The sequence below is a fragment of the Aythya marila genome (genome assembly GCF_965140915.1).
Source record: "Aythya marila genome assembly, chromosome: 7".
NCBI lineage: Eukaryota > Metazoa > Chordata > Aves > Anseriformes > Anatidae > Aythya > Aythya marila.
The window spans coordinates 32,087,571-32,101,110 of record NC_139048.1 but is presented as its reverse complement, the minus strand read 5'-3'; the positions used below and the strand labels follow the sequence as shown (position 1 = coordinate 32,101,110).

At 47.4% G+C, this 13,540-nt stretch overlaps 1 protein-coding gene across 4 annotated transcripts in view; it reads right to left on the bottom strand.

Annotated features, from left to right (window-relative positions):
- The window catches only part of MICU1 (mitochondrial calcium uptake 1), an 87,763-nt gene extending 74,860 nt beyond the window's left edge, over positions 1–12,903 (bottom strand). The window contains exons 1-3 of one of the 4 annotated variants that reach the window (XM_082765124.1): positions 12,889–12,903; positions 11,686–11,785; positions 9,197–9,285 (exon numbers count right to left, since the gene is read on the bottom strand). The gene's annotated coding sequence lies outside the window, so the exon portion shown is untranslated. Of the gene's footprint in view, positions 1–9,196; positions 9,286–11,668; positions 11,786–11,918; positions 12,145–12,888 lie in introns of those variants that run through there. The other 3 variants (XM_082765125.1, XM_082765123.1, XM_082765126.1) reach the window with 3 other exon arrangements.
- Between the last annotated feature and the right edge of the window lie 637 nt (positions 12,904–13,540).

The window sequence follows — 13,540 nt, the reverse complement described above, 5'->3', positions numbered from 1 at the left end:
GAGCAAGAACAATGCATTATTAAGGAACAAACAGCTTCCAGCAGCCCACTCTCACACTGACCCCCGGCCTGGAAGGATGCTAGCGCCCAACCAGCAGTCTGAGTTTTCCTGAAACAGGAAAAATGGCACAAAATAACTGTCACAGCTGATCATTAGCTGCTCAGAAATAGGGGTGTAACCTGCCTAATAAGCAGCAAATTAGAAGTATTACATCTTGGCACACACCTGGCTAACACACCTTGCTGTTGCATCCTACTTAGCTGCCCTTACAGCATTTTTTGAATTCCTCTTCAACCTTTCCCCATCCGATTTCATCAGGAGGAAATACTTGTATGCCCCTGTTCAACTGCCAGGGCATAGAAGATCCAAGCAGATCTTGAAAGCAACCACACTAAATGAGTAATGGCTATTTGCCAGAGGGAAAGACAGACAGATTTTAGAAAGCAAGTTAAACCAAATAACAAGCAAACCAACCCGGTAGGAAAAACCTCATTCATTTTAAGCTTCCCCAAGAAAACCCTACTGTTCTTAAACCACTTTTTTTTTTTTTTTTTTTTTTGCTAGCCTGGAGCAAAACATTTATATTCAACTTTAAGTAGCAGGCAACTTTCAAAATGTCAAAGCTCGTAAAATACAATCTGTACCCTGTTACACACACAACACTTCGGAGACGAATGAAAAACCAGACCCACAAATCTAAACATTATTACAATGGAGAAATCTGAACTGCAGAAATGTGACCTGGTAACACACCCGAGCTATAGGAGCCGAAGCAATTTTTGCTAGCTCACAAAATTGAAGGCTGAGGGCAAATGTTCATTTTAAAAAGGAAAGCTGCTTTTTTTTTTTTTTTTTTTTTTTTTTTCTGGTTGTTTGGGGAAAAAAGGCTTTACTTTAAACAGATGCAAATTCAGTCTTCTGATCACAGGGGTCAACCCATGCATGACAAAGCATGGAAAGGCCTTGATGTAAGAAAAAGTTGCGAGCAGAATTTTGGAAGAATTCCCAGGGCCAGCGAAAACACCAGAAATGGAGAGCGGTGGCCTGATTTTTTTTTTCCACCTTCATTACCCATTCTTGCTGTTCTGCTCAAATATTGCCAGGCAGTGAATAAATAACCACAGAAGACAAAAATAAGGTTACAACTGGTGGTTTCTACCTGCTTGTGCAACACACAATGCTAGCAGAGATTCACCCTGCTCCCCTGTCTGCGCTGTCCCAGCCCGTGGGCACGCTACGCCCAGCTGGGCCTCTCTGAGCAGCAGAGTTTGTATTCCTCTGGGCACACGTTAATGACTAAGCCTGCAGTCAGCATCACCGTTTTGTTGATTCCTTTAAAAATAAATAGGCTTAAAATCAAAGTTTTAATGGAATTCAGCAAGCCAGCAGTGCCTGTTCTCCAATCCTCTCCAGCTCGGAACAATAGAAGATTTTGTTATGAAAACCAGCTCTTGTTTCAGATTATTTCCATCCTACACAAACCTGATGTTCCCGTCTCTTCTCCAGGGATGAATTTGTTACATACGCAGAGAAAAATCTGCTAGTGTTATTTTCACAGAGGAGCTAATGTGGCCCTCGCTCGAGTTCCCCTTCCTAATTACAGCTCCACATGCACAAGACGTAACGGATAAGGAAGCGCTGCCAGGATCATTTCATCAGTCAAAACGAGAAACCGAGCCCCACGGTGCTGACTCTTTAGCTGTAAAAGATTTTACAAGCTTTCAGCCTGGTGGCTTTCATTTTCCATAAATGCACTGAGCCCCAAGAAACCCTGAATTACCAGCTTTGTCCAAGTTATCCCCACTCTTGGTGCTGGGATATTCACCCAGACAGGGCCCACGTGGTAGCAGCTGCCTGGGACTCGCAGCAGACAGCTTCCCTAACAACTCCAAAATGAAGAATATACTTACTGTAGATCAAAAAAGCACTTGGGAGGCTGAGTTTTCCATGCTTCCCATCTGTAATTTTACGAAGTCTCAATTTTTTACCATGATCGCCATCCTATTAGGTAGGTTTTCTTAAAACCTCCTGGCATTTAAGACAAGATCACTCAAAAGCAGGTGAGAACTTCCCAAGGGGTTAAAAAGAAGCATCTTGCCCTACAGCAGCCAGAAGTTTAATACCACGATCTCCAGTGGGATGAGGACTAGAACTGGGATAAAGAACAAAACCCCCAAGAACTGATGTGGTTACAGCTTGGTGTAAGAAATGGACCCACGGTTTTTGCATGGTTCAATACAAGAAATGATTTTTTTTTTTTTTTGTATAGAGTAGCTCAGAAAAGCCTTAACCTGAGAGCAATGAAAAGTGGGATTAAACAAGTTTTCTTGATGTGCTAGCAACCTGTTCAGATTACTGCTACAATCAGGTTATTTTGGATCTACATGTAGGTCATTTTGTTGTTTGTTGGTGACTTCATTCAATATGCCTCAAAGCTCCCTCCTCAGAGCCACTCCCAAACGCCCCAAACCAATCCAACCAACAAAACCACCACACCCCAGAGCCAGAAATGGATTTGCCTTGCTAAGAGACCTGACAAAGCACCTCCCTCTCTGGCTGTCCCCACGCACATCACTGCAGCTAACGGGTTTCTGCCCCAGCTCCAGCAGAGTGAATCCTCTTGTATTTGTAATGTAACACGAAATGTGCTGGCATCTGAAATTCAGGAAACCCACAAACCCGCTAGAAAAGCACCGCTTCCAAGCCCAGATACAACGGGCATCGTTCAAGCGGACGACATGCAAATAGCTTTAAAAAAAGAAATGCAAATTATTTCAACAGCTATATGCGTTCCCGCTGAACGTGGATGTTTTGTTTTCCATAAACAACCCCCTCTCCGTCAGCATGTTTCGCATGGAAACTCAGGCTCTCTGCTTTCCCCATCATGCCATGTCTAGAGCACCAGGAGTCCAGCCCTGGATGTTTGCATGCAGGATCTCACCTCTTCTTTTTTTTTTTTTTTTTAATATATACTGAAAAGAACAAAAAGACTTGCTGCTGCTTTTCCAGTTAGCTGATGGCTTCAGGACTGAGAGCCCAGCCTGGGGAAGGGGGACTTGTGTGCTCCATGGAGCTGAGCGTGGTCCTTTTTGAAAGGCAGAGCACGCTTCAAACAACTGCTTGGTGTTGAGGCTGGCCTCGGTGGTGCAAGCATGTGAGAGGAAGAACAGCAACCGACTAAGCTGATGGGTGTTTAATTTTTAATCAGGGAAGGGTTCGCAGGCACTTTGTGTTTGAAGAATTTCACCACGACATGGCGAGCTTGTGCGTTGGTGCAGAATGTCAATTGTAAATTTAAATGAAAAATATTTACATAGTAAGATCATCTCGAAAAAAAAGATTTGCATTTACAAGGCTTTGCTTAAGCACAAAGTCTTCTGCAGGGACTGGCACAGACAGAGCCACTGGAAGGGCTTTCTTGAGCCACGTGTTTATTAAAAACCCAAATCTGACATTGTCAGAGCACACCAAGACAACCCAGCAGCCACCAGAGGAGAGTTCCTCACCTATTTCCATCTCAGGCACTTTTACCATTTATTTTTTTTTGCACAGCCCAAAGGGACGGGGTTTTTGGGTACCCAGAACTGATTCACGCAGAAAACCCAGCAGGATTTCAGGCAGCACTTGGAAAAACCACACAACTTGGGTGGTGTTAAAGAAACAGCCCCACTGCAGAAAACACACAAAGCCATCAGGAGGACGAGCTCTTCCCTCCTCTTACAGGGAGCTGTGCCAGGGCAGCTGACCCACAGGAGGCACCTTTCTGCATAGCAAACCTGGGTCCAAAAAGCCTTGAAAACACCTCTGGGTATACTGCTAAAGGCAGGGCCCACAGCTCTGCAGCGAGCTCTGCCTTTGATCTGCAGGCCCATCGCTCAGCAGCGTCACAAGGAGCAGGGGAGGTGCCATGCTTCTCATCCTAAGGGCCAGGCAGAAGGGATGGCCAGTCCCCTGAAGCTGTGTTAACCAATTTAAGCTTAAGATCACAGAATTAACAACACGAGTGTGCTGACTTGAGATACTTAGATGAGTCTGAGATGCAAAAAACAGGAAGGACCAAACTTGTCCCCACCCAAACACTCAAATCATGCACCTGCCCAACTGGGAGTGGCATTAAAATCTAACAGGAAAACCAGATACGAAGGCACCCTCGGGATATGGAAGGCCACTCAGGCTGAAGGCGTTTTGGTTGCCTTTGGTGCAAATTAACATGCTCTGTACTTTTGCAGCAGGCCTCAGCTGCAGGTTTCTCAAAATCTTGTCTGCGTGTGCATGTTTCACTCCTGTTGATGAGCACTGTTTCTGTAAACTCTGCAGCATGAAGTCAGCCTGAACACAAGTTATTTTGACTCCTCCTCACTTCCCGTTTGACCCTCATACTGTTCAGAGACCTGCACAAGTGTAACTCATAGAAAGGTTCACCCCAGAGGTGAACTCCACCTACAGAAGAGTTTGGATCCATTTCTTCTCCTGTCCCCAAGACAGACCCAACTCCTCCTGCTTTTTTCCGTCCTCCAACTCCCAATTTCCAGCTTACCTAGTGCTCCTTTCAGATGAGGGATTACTCACGTTACTGAAGTTATTAACTTACCAAGGCTCATAAATCAGTTTTGAGAATGAAGATGAAATCTAATAGCAGAAGTAATTTCTTCCTGGGTTTGAGTTTGGGGCAACACTTGATCACATCCATTTCAGCAGGGAGGGGAACTGCGCTTGCTTCAGAGCACAGTTCAGGCTGATCGATTGCCTACAAAGCATCAATTCCTCACACTGCCAGATCTTTAACAGAAAGCTAGACCACAGCTCGGCAATTTCTTTTTAACTGTCGTTACAGCAATGGCTCACCTCTTCCTAAACACCTTGGTCCTGAAAGTGAACCAGTCAGGAAATAAATCAGACGGTCTGAGCTCAAAGATTTCCCCCTGTGCTATTGTTTAAGACTGCACTCCTTTCTGGAGGAACTCTGGAGCAGCCTGCCATGGTGGGAAAGGCACAGGACGAGGGCTTCCTGGCCACGTCTTGCTGTTTGTGCACGTCAAACCTGCTCTGGCCAACCTCTAGCTTCAGCACAGAGAACTCTTGGTAGCTTTAAACTCTCAAAAATTAATGCAGAAAGCCCTGGGTGCTGATCATGAAGCTCTTGGTGTTTAAAATCTCAGTCTAACATTGTACTGGAACACATGTGAGCATTCAGCAATCACCCTGCCATTAACATGGCTTACTTAGCACGCCCATTTACCCATCAATATTCCATTATTTACGGCACCGCTGTCTCACAAGTTGCTTTTATTCTGTCAAACGGATCCATTCAGCATTAAGAGGTTCTCAAAGCAAAAAATAAAACAGCAAAAAAAACCATGGCTGGGTGGAATCAAGTCTACACTACCACCACTTTTACACATATTCTCCCTCAATTTAATGTGCACATCCACACTGTTAGCAGTTAATTAAGTGAAGTGGACGTTTCTGTCACTATCAGCTGCTCTAAAAAAACAACAAAACTGAAAATAATTTCATTGATTGTTAGTGCTGAGTAGAGAAGCACACAAGATTTTCAATCTAGCTTTAATGCTGCATTATTAGTAATCACAACAGGTTTATTTATTAGGTAATCCAGTAATTAACTAGGTCCTGATCTTGCCTTGGGAAGGGAGGCAAGAGCATTTACCCACTGGGGACAGATTTTTACCCAGGCATCTTCAGACACCTAAGGCATCCTTAGGGTAAAAGCCGCGGTGCCAACTTTTAGTTTAATTAAAAACTGAACTAAGTTTAGTTTAGGCCCCATTTTAGAGTGCAGGAGCAGTGCTGCCTGGCGAGCTGAGCAGCAACATCCAACCTGGCTGAAGAGGACTTGGAGATGGAGGCAGGCACCAGGAACTGCAACTCCCAAGCAATGAAAGAAAAACACACCGAGACACATATAAACCAATTATCCCATTCCTGGGGCTTTTCTACACAGAAAACATGACTATAATCCCTAGAAAAGAAAGCCTTCTCAGTAGCCTTTCCACAGAAGCCAGTTAGTAACTATTGGAGCTGTAAAACAATCTTACCTCATCCCTTATTAAAAATAATGACCCCGCTTATTGAGCTGCTTCTACCTCTATCAGCCCAAAGTGAGGTTTTCTTTCCCAAATAACTGTTCTGAAATAATCAGGCCATCTCTGCAAATGCCTGAGCAGCCACAGAAGCAGGCAGCGTAGGGGCATTTCACAGGAGGAAAAAAATCAAACTGATTTAGAGGAGCAAAGGTTTGTCAGAGAGCTGTTGGTGCAGGGGTAGGAAACATTTGTGCCTTATTTTCCTGCAGAAAATCACAGCCAGCAGGAAAACATCTGCTTAATGACCCCAGTGATTTAACTTGCCTTGCAGTTTGTGTTGATGGGATGTGAGCTGGCAATTTCAACCAAGAAAGGTGATATTTGGGACAGGGAGAAAGTGAACTCTACGCAAACACACTGGAACAGAGTGAAGCAGTCCCCCAGGCACCCCATGGGGACTGCTTGTTTTTCACTTGTTGCCCCTTTTTCCTGAGAATTCCTCACTTTGACACCAAGCAGAGAGACCCTCCCAGAAGCTTGTGCTGCTGACAGCCACCTACCTGTACAGCACGTGGACAACAAATCCCAGAGCAGCTAAAGGAGATTTAAGAGGTGTTTACAGCTTGCTTGGCTCTAAGAAAAGTGATGTTAATTCTTCATGAATAAACATTTCAAAACAAAATGATGCTGGGAGAAAAAAAAAAAAAAAAAAAAAGGAAACAGAAAAAAATTAAGGCTCCACTATGCTGTGAATTTAGATGAGATACCTGCTGACACACATTCAGTTCCTGAAAAAAAACATCACACAGGTTATTGGATTAATCCAAACATGAGAGGAGAAAAAGGAGACAGGTTCCCACCACATCCCGCACTGCAGGATGACATCCAGGCGAGCCTAGCACCCCTCAGCAGGGCTTTGACCTCACAGTCCACCAAAACTGTCTAGTTGATGGTCTTGGGTCTCGTGCTAAAGGCCTATAAATTCTATCAGTAAGAGGAAAATCCCAAGCGTTTGAGCTTACGTGACCATGGAGACTTAAAACCACCAGAAAAGCCAGCTATCTCCTATTTAAAGCACAAAACCTGAAACCCATCACCTGGATTTGTTTGCTGGGGGACAGAAGAAGGGCGACAAGCTGTCAGAGGCCACAGGGACAGCGAGGAAGCCCTGCAGTGAAACAAAGGCCGTTTACACAAGACTTTGCAGGCTACACATCCATGGCTATCACACACCACCACGAGCAGCTTGCCTGCCCCTGGCTGTGCGTTCCCACCCCAGCACGCCCAGTTACCCCTTTACTCTCGACAGGTTCAACCCAGAACGCACAAAGGAAAACTCTACAACAGATTTCCTTGGGGAAAAATAGTCACCACTGTCACAGATGAGGAAGCAGGCCAAGGTAACTCCAAATTTACTAGCCAAGGACTTTTCAGGCCGTTTCGCAGAAGTTGCAGTGAAACACTACATCATCTGAACCATCCAACTGCCTATTTTTTCCATTTTATAGCACCTTAAATCTCTTCCACTGAGGACAAACCTGTCAAAGGCTTTTGGATGGTATGTGCTTAGACAGCTTGTTGCAGCTCAGACTTTACAGCCTCATTTTGTGGTGCAGAAGTGTTCTCCTAGAGCTACCACCCTGAACTGTGTTAAAACACCGTGCACTAACAAAGGCACTGAAAACTGGGAAGAATTAAATAAGTATTTTTATATCCCGGTCCAGTCCATCTCAGGAAGTGTTACTGCAGCAAATGGAAGAGCATCCAACAACATTTCTGTAACAGATCTAGCACGACTGCTGCACGACTGTTATTTTGCTTGAGAAATACAGGAATAGCTGTTTGCACATTCTGGATCTAAACATAACTGACGGGTCCCTCAAATATCAGCTGAAAAATGTAGTGCATATGGAATAGTGCCTCAAAGCAAGGCTTATCCTGGCCTTTCAAAGTAATGTAGTGATATTAAATGCTAGCAATTGAAGATTATTCTAGGCAGAGCACACCCCTTGCCAAGGGGAAGAAAGCCAGCTGGTAGGGGCTGCCCTGAACGCACGCAGTGGGGTCCCCCACGGCTCTGGGTGTGCCAGAAGGTGGAATCGAGTTGGTTGTAAGCTCAGTACAGGGTCCTGCACCCTAAACATATTATTATCTTCTTATGGACAAAAAACCTGCCCACAGGTACCAATAAACCAAACACTGAAGTACTTCGCTAGCCTGTAACAACTTTGCTAGCCTGTAACAACTCATAGGCTGTTGAGGAGAAGCACAACAGAACGAACTGGTACGAACCCTGCAGAAGGCAGATACATGCCTTCCAAAAGACACCAATCTCCAAAAACACCTGCAGCACTTATCCCAGACCTCCTGAGAGTCCAAACTGTTCGCAGGTTTTGCAGCTTGTCCCGTTAAACTGCCTGAGGGTAACGGTCTGATTTGTCCTCCAAAAATGCAACCACAACAAGCAGCTTATCGGGGAAGTCGGCTTCCCAGCCTAAGAGGTACAAGAGGAACCTCTCCTCGTCCTGAGAGCAAACACGAGTTGACAACGGGTTACACAGGCATAAAAAACACTGTTGAATATGTTCATTAGACTAGCATGCCACTGACCAGCAGAAATTCAAGCAGATGATTACAAGTCTAAAGGTGTCACATGAAACCAGTGGCCACCCCCTCCAGATCCCCAAGAAGCAGGCAGGGATGATGCCAGGACGTGTTTGCTGCAGAGCATGTGGTTTAAAAAAAAAAAAAAAAAAAAGCTTAGTGAAGGTGTTTAAGTATCTCCCTATGCTCACAAAGTTTTAACTGAGCACGTACAAATAGAGAGTTGTTTTTCTCCTTTATGTCTTATCAAGATGGTAAAACTGGGGTTGGGTTGGCAGGGAACGCCAGGCAGAGTTCTTCCACCGCTCACTCCTGTGTCTGCTTCGCTCCTCCTCCCGCATCCAACAAAAATGTCAGCACAACTCTTCACCCTGCAGAAAGGAAACCTTGCTTCCTGCAGCACAGGGGAAAATTCTGGGTCAAGCCCTCAGAATGGGAGTAATTCCAAGCAGGGCAGCTTGAGGGGTAAATGTCAGCCAGATAATTAGTTCAGCACAATTAAAAGTAAGGGAAAGAGGGGCCCCAACAGGCAACAGCACCATCCTTACCTGTCTCGTAAGCGTATTCGCTCCCTGTTGGTGGGTCAAGCAGTCATTAAGAGCACAGGAAGTTCTCTCAGCAACTGTAGGGCTGTGTTCTAAAAAGAGAGGAAACACAGTAAAGATTAAAACTCTCTGCTGCAGCAGGTTTCATGTAGTTTCCCTCCTGGCAGTTGTGCTCGGCATAGCAGTGCTCACACACATCACCCCCAGTACTCCCGCTGTAGTGCTCGCACCTCACGCTGCCTGACAAACAAAGCCAGAAAAGGAAAAAATGGTCATGCTGCTGAAAAAAAAAGCCAGCCAGGCCTTTGCTTTAGCTCAAGTCTGAGCTGGCACCTGGGTTTCGAGAGGAGAAAGCCCAGCAAAGCCCTGCTTAGCCTGGTCTCCCTACCCCTAGTCAGCAGACCCGACTAAGACAACTTTCTGTGATGAGCCACTCGGCAGTTTCCATCTCATCAGTGCTAACGAAGCTCACAGCAAAGTCCCCAAAACAACATCAGGACCTTCTTGGAGATCTTCCCCAACACCTTGGGCTTTTTTGGGTGTAACTGGGCAGGATGTTTGTTGCCCAAACACACATGGCTTCCCCACACACACAGGTATTTTGATGGTCAGGACTATAAACCCTGTACAAACAACGAGCCAGGGCCCTGCAGAGCAAGGAATCCACACACTGTTTGGAACATGAAGCCCACTGTGTTAAGGAAGATCTCTCAAATATAACAGACATGCCTTATTTATTCGTATTAAGCAGTCAGTATTAAAGATCTTAGTCTGCAGCATGCTCTCCCACTATTCTGTTCAGGCACTCCACAAGGCTCCAAAGACAGAAAACCCTTCCCTACATATAGCTCCAACACCTCAGCACCTAAAATTGTTTCCTCCACCCTGATGCATAGAAAATCCTGCCAACTGCTTCCAGGGAAAAACAAAACAAAGCAGAACACACTTTTCCTAATCATTAAATACTAAAAAGAAAAAGTTGGTTGGTGTATGCCACAGTATACCCCCTCCAAAGGAGCTCAGGATAGACTTTGATGCTGCCCTCACTCAGTTTTACCCCCTTTCCCAAGTGGCTCATGAAACTCAAGGGAAATACAGCACAGGTAAATCATGTTGCGATGAAAATCAAGCCTTTCTATGCTCTCAGCAGTTTATTAAGCCAAATTCACCTCGCAGGTTCTTCAAAAGACAAAGTGCACATCAAATAGTTTGGCTGTTCAGTGAAATCGAAGCTGTTTAACGAACAGGTATTAAGGAAAACATTTTGACATGAGCTTTAAAAACTAAATTAGCAACAATTCCAGTAGCCCTGGCAACAACCCCGTTGGCAATTATTCACAGCAACAATAAAAATAAATCAAAACTAGAGAGCAGAGAGGCCGCACTTTGCAGGACGCAGCGCATTCAGAGCTACTTCTGCTCCCTGCCCCTTCCCCACAGCGAAGCCCAAAGACTGCTGCCATACGAAAATTATTTTTTCTCTAAGAATCTCACACGCAACGTGGAACAAAATCAAATCCCAGCAGTGATGAGGCAACCCAGCGCCCTACAAAGGAGTCCACAAGTGCTGTGGGCTAACCAAGGGTGCTTTAAGACAGTTCTGCCGCAGGGGGCTGTAGGGAAAAGCAAAGTCACCAGACAAACTCCCAAAAAACTTTGTCTGTTCCTTGCTTTTCACCAAATGCACATCAGATGGGGGGTTTTTAGAGGGATTCCTGGTTCCTCAGCTGGCCCTACAGGTCGATATTCACTGATAGGTGACTCTCTGAGCAAGCTGTCGCTCCTAAGCCACCAGCAGCTGAGCACGTGAGAGCTGCACTCACATTTAACGTGCCCGCCTGGGCTGGGAGCCACCTGACAGCAAGGGGACACCTCCTGACTCCTCCTCAGCCAGCCAGCTCGCGGTGTCTTCAAAGGGAGACGAGATTTCCAGCTGTCCTGCCTGCCGGGATGTCCTCACGTCATGCTTTGGGACAAAGTGGGAGAGTCAAAGAGCCAGGCTCCTGAGCCAGCACCCACCACAAGCATCTCCCAGCCTCTCCTCGCTTGCGGGGACATGATGCTCGCTTCACTACAGGCTTTTCGTGCAGGAGAAGCTGAGCACTCTATCTAAGCATAACCCCTATGGTTTATTAATAAAGACGCAATCACAGTTACAAGCAGCACTAGCAACTGGGCACAGGGGAAGAAGCCACAGCGTGCCAGTGCCTCGTTTCGCCAGCACAGCTGCCATCCCATAAAACCTCCCCAATACACTGAAAGCCCTATTAAAAAGCTTTTTTCCCACCTCTCAAAGATGAGTCACTTCACTACCACCAGCTGCTGCTTCTACAACTGCACCTAAAGGCCTCAAACCAGCGGAAATCCACAATAAACACCCACGCAGCACCCAGCTGCTTCCCTACAACACTCAGCAGCCATGCACCCCGAACGCACCAGTGCCAGAGGCCTCTCACCAGCACCAGAACCGCTCACCTCACACTTTCGCCTACCTCTCGCCCGTCGATACAGGCATTTACCAGCTCGATGGCACAGCGGGAGCTGCCAAAAAGCAGGCAGCGAGGTTTCGGCTGCTAAAAGCTTTCAGGATACCTAATCACATTAAAAAAAAAAAAAAAAAAAAAAGAGAGAGAGAAAGTAAGCTAATTTTAGAAGCAGCAAGGACTTGAAGAAAACCTCCTTGCTGGCACCCAGGCTCTTTTTGAGACACAAGTCACCAACTCACAGCAAAATAATCTCAAGTGCCTGGCTCCCAGGGGAACTTTTTTTTACCATCCAGCACCCAGACGCTCACTGACACACAAAGTTTGTGCTCTTGGAGGACTTTCAGTAGGAAAACACCGTCCTGGAGCCCACAGCCAGGCTGTGCCCAGGGCTGACACCACCCACAGCGTTTTGCAGAGTCAGGAGGGGAAACAGGAGGCTTCAGGGGGCTCCCCCCTCATAAGATGTGCTTTAAAGGGGCCGGGGCTTTAGGTCCCTGGGGTTTTGGGGGGGGGTCTCAATGCCCTGGGGGCTTTGGGGGGGGATCTTGATGTCCTGTTGCTTTTTATTTGTTGTTTTTTTGGGGGGTGGGGGTAATTCCCTGGGGTTTGAAGGGGTGGTGTCTGAGTTCCCCGGGGTTTCAGGGCGGGTCTCGGTTCCCTGGGGGTTTGGGGGTGTCTCAGTGGTGCTGTAGTTCCTTAGGGCTTCAGCTCGCCCTGTTTTGAGGCAGAGGGGTGTCGCTAGGCTCTCACCCTCTGCTATTTTGGTGGAGGCAGCTCCACATGCCCGAAGCACCACAAAACTTTAAAAACTACGAATCTCAGCGGGGCAAAAAACGAGGAAAAAAAGGGGAAAAGCACCCAAAAGCTCGCTGCAGAGCCCACAAACCCCACTCTATGGGAGCGCCCCACAGCACGGGGTGCCGGCGTCACTCCCCAAATCCCCCCTCACACCAACAGCCGCCGGGCCGCGATGAGGGGCGGGGATGGGGAGAACCCCCCCAGCACCCCAAATACCCCATTAACGCCCCCCATTAACCCCATTAACACTCCCAATTAACCCCTTTAACCCCACTAACGCCCCCAACTCCCCTCAGCACGGCCCAGCCACATCCCCAGAGCCCTGCCCCGGCCCGAGGGCGGCTCCCAGCGCCCCGTGCCCGGGCTGCGCCCCCCAGACCCCGGGTCCCGGCCCCGCCGGGCCCCGCTCACCTCAGCGCGGCCCCGCCCCCCGCCAGGCCCCGCCCACCCCGCGCTCGCGCTTCCGCAGGGGGCGGGGCTCCGCCTCCAAGCCACGCCCCCGCCCGCCCGCCCGCCCGCCTCAGGTAGGGGAGGTCCTGGAAGGGGTGTATGAAAGGGGGGGGATGGAGGGGGTGGGAGGGGGGAAAAGGGAGGCTGAGGGGCTGGGGAGGGGGCTTGGAGGGTTGGGTGGTGCTGGTGGGGAAGGGGTGTGGGGGGGCGGAGGGGGGAGTGCTTGAAAACGTCGGGTGAATGTGGGGAGGGGGCTACGGGCAGGTCCTGGAAGGCGTGTGCATGAGCCCTGAGGGCTGTATTTTTATACATTTATATACACATACAGCTAATTCTGCATCTTTATAGACGTGGGGTAGGAAAGGGGGGGGTGTGGGGTTGAAGGATTTACGTACATCCCGTGAAGTCACTGTATATAGGGTCTGAGGGATTTATATCCAAGACCTGAGAGACCCCTCACTGGGGTCTGAGGCATATATATATATATATATACACACACATACATATATACACACACACATATACGCACGCATATTTATAATGCCCTGTGTCTATAAGGTCTAAACCACTTCATATAGATCCTGACAGGCCTAGTAATGTCATATAAGCAGCT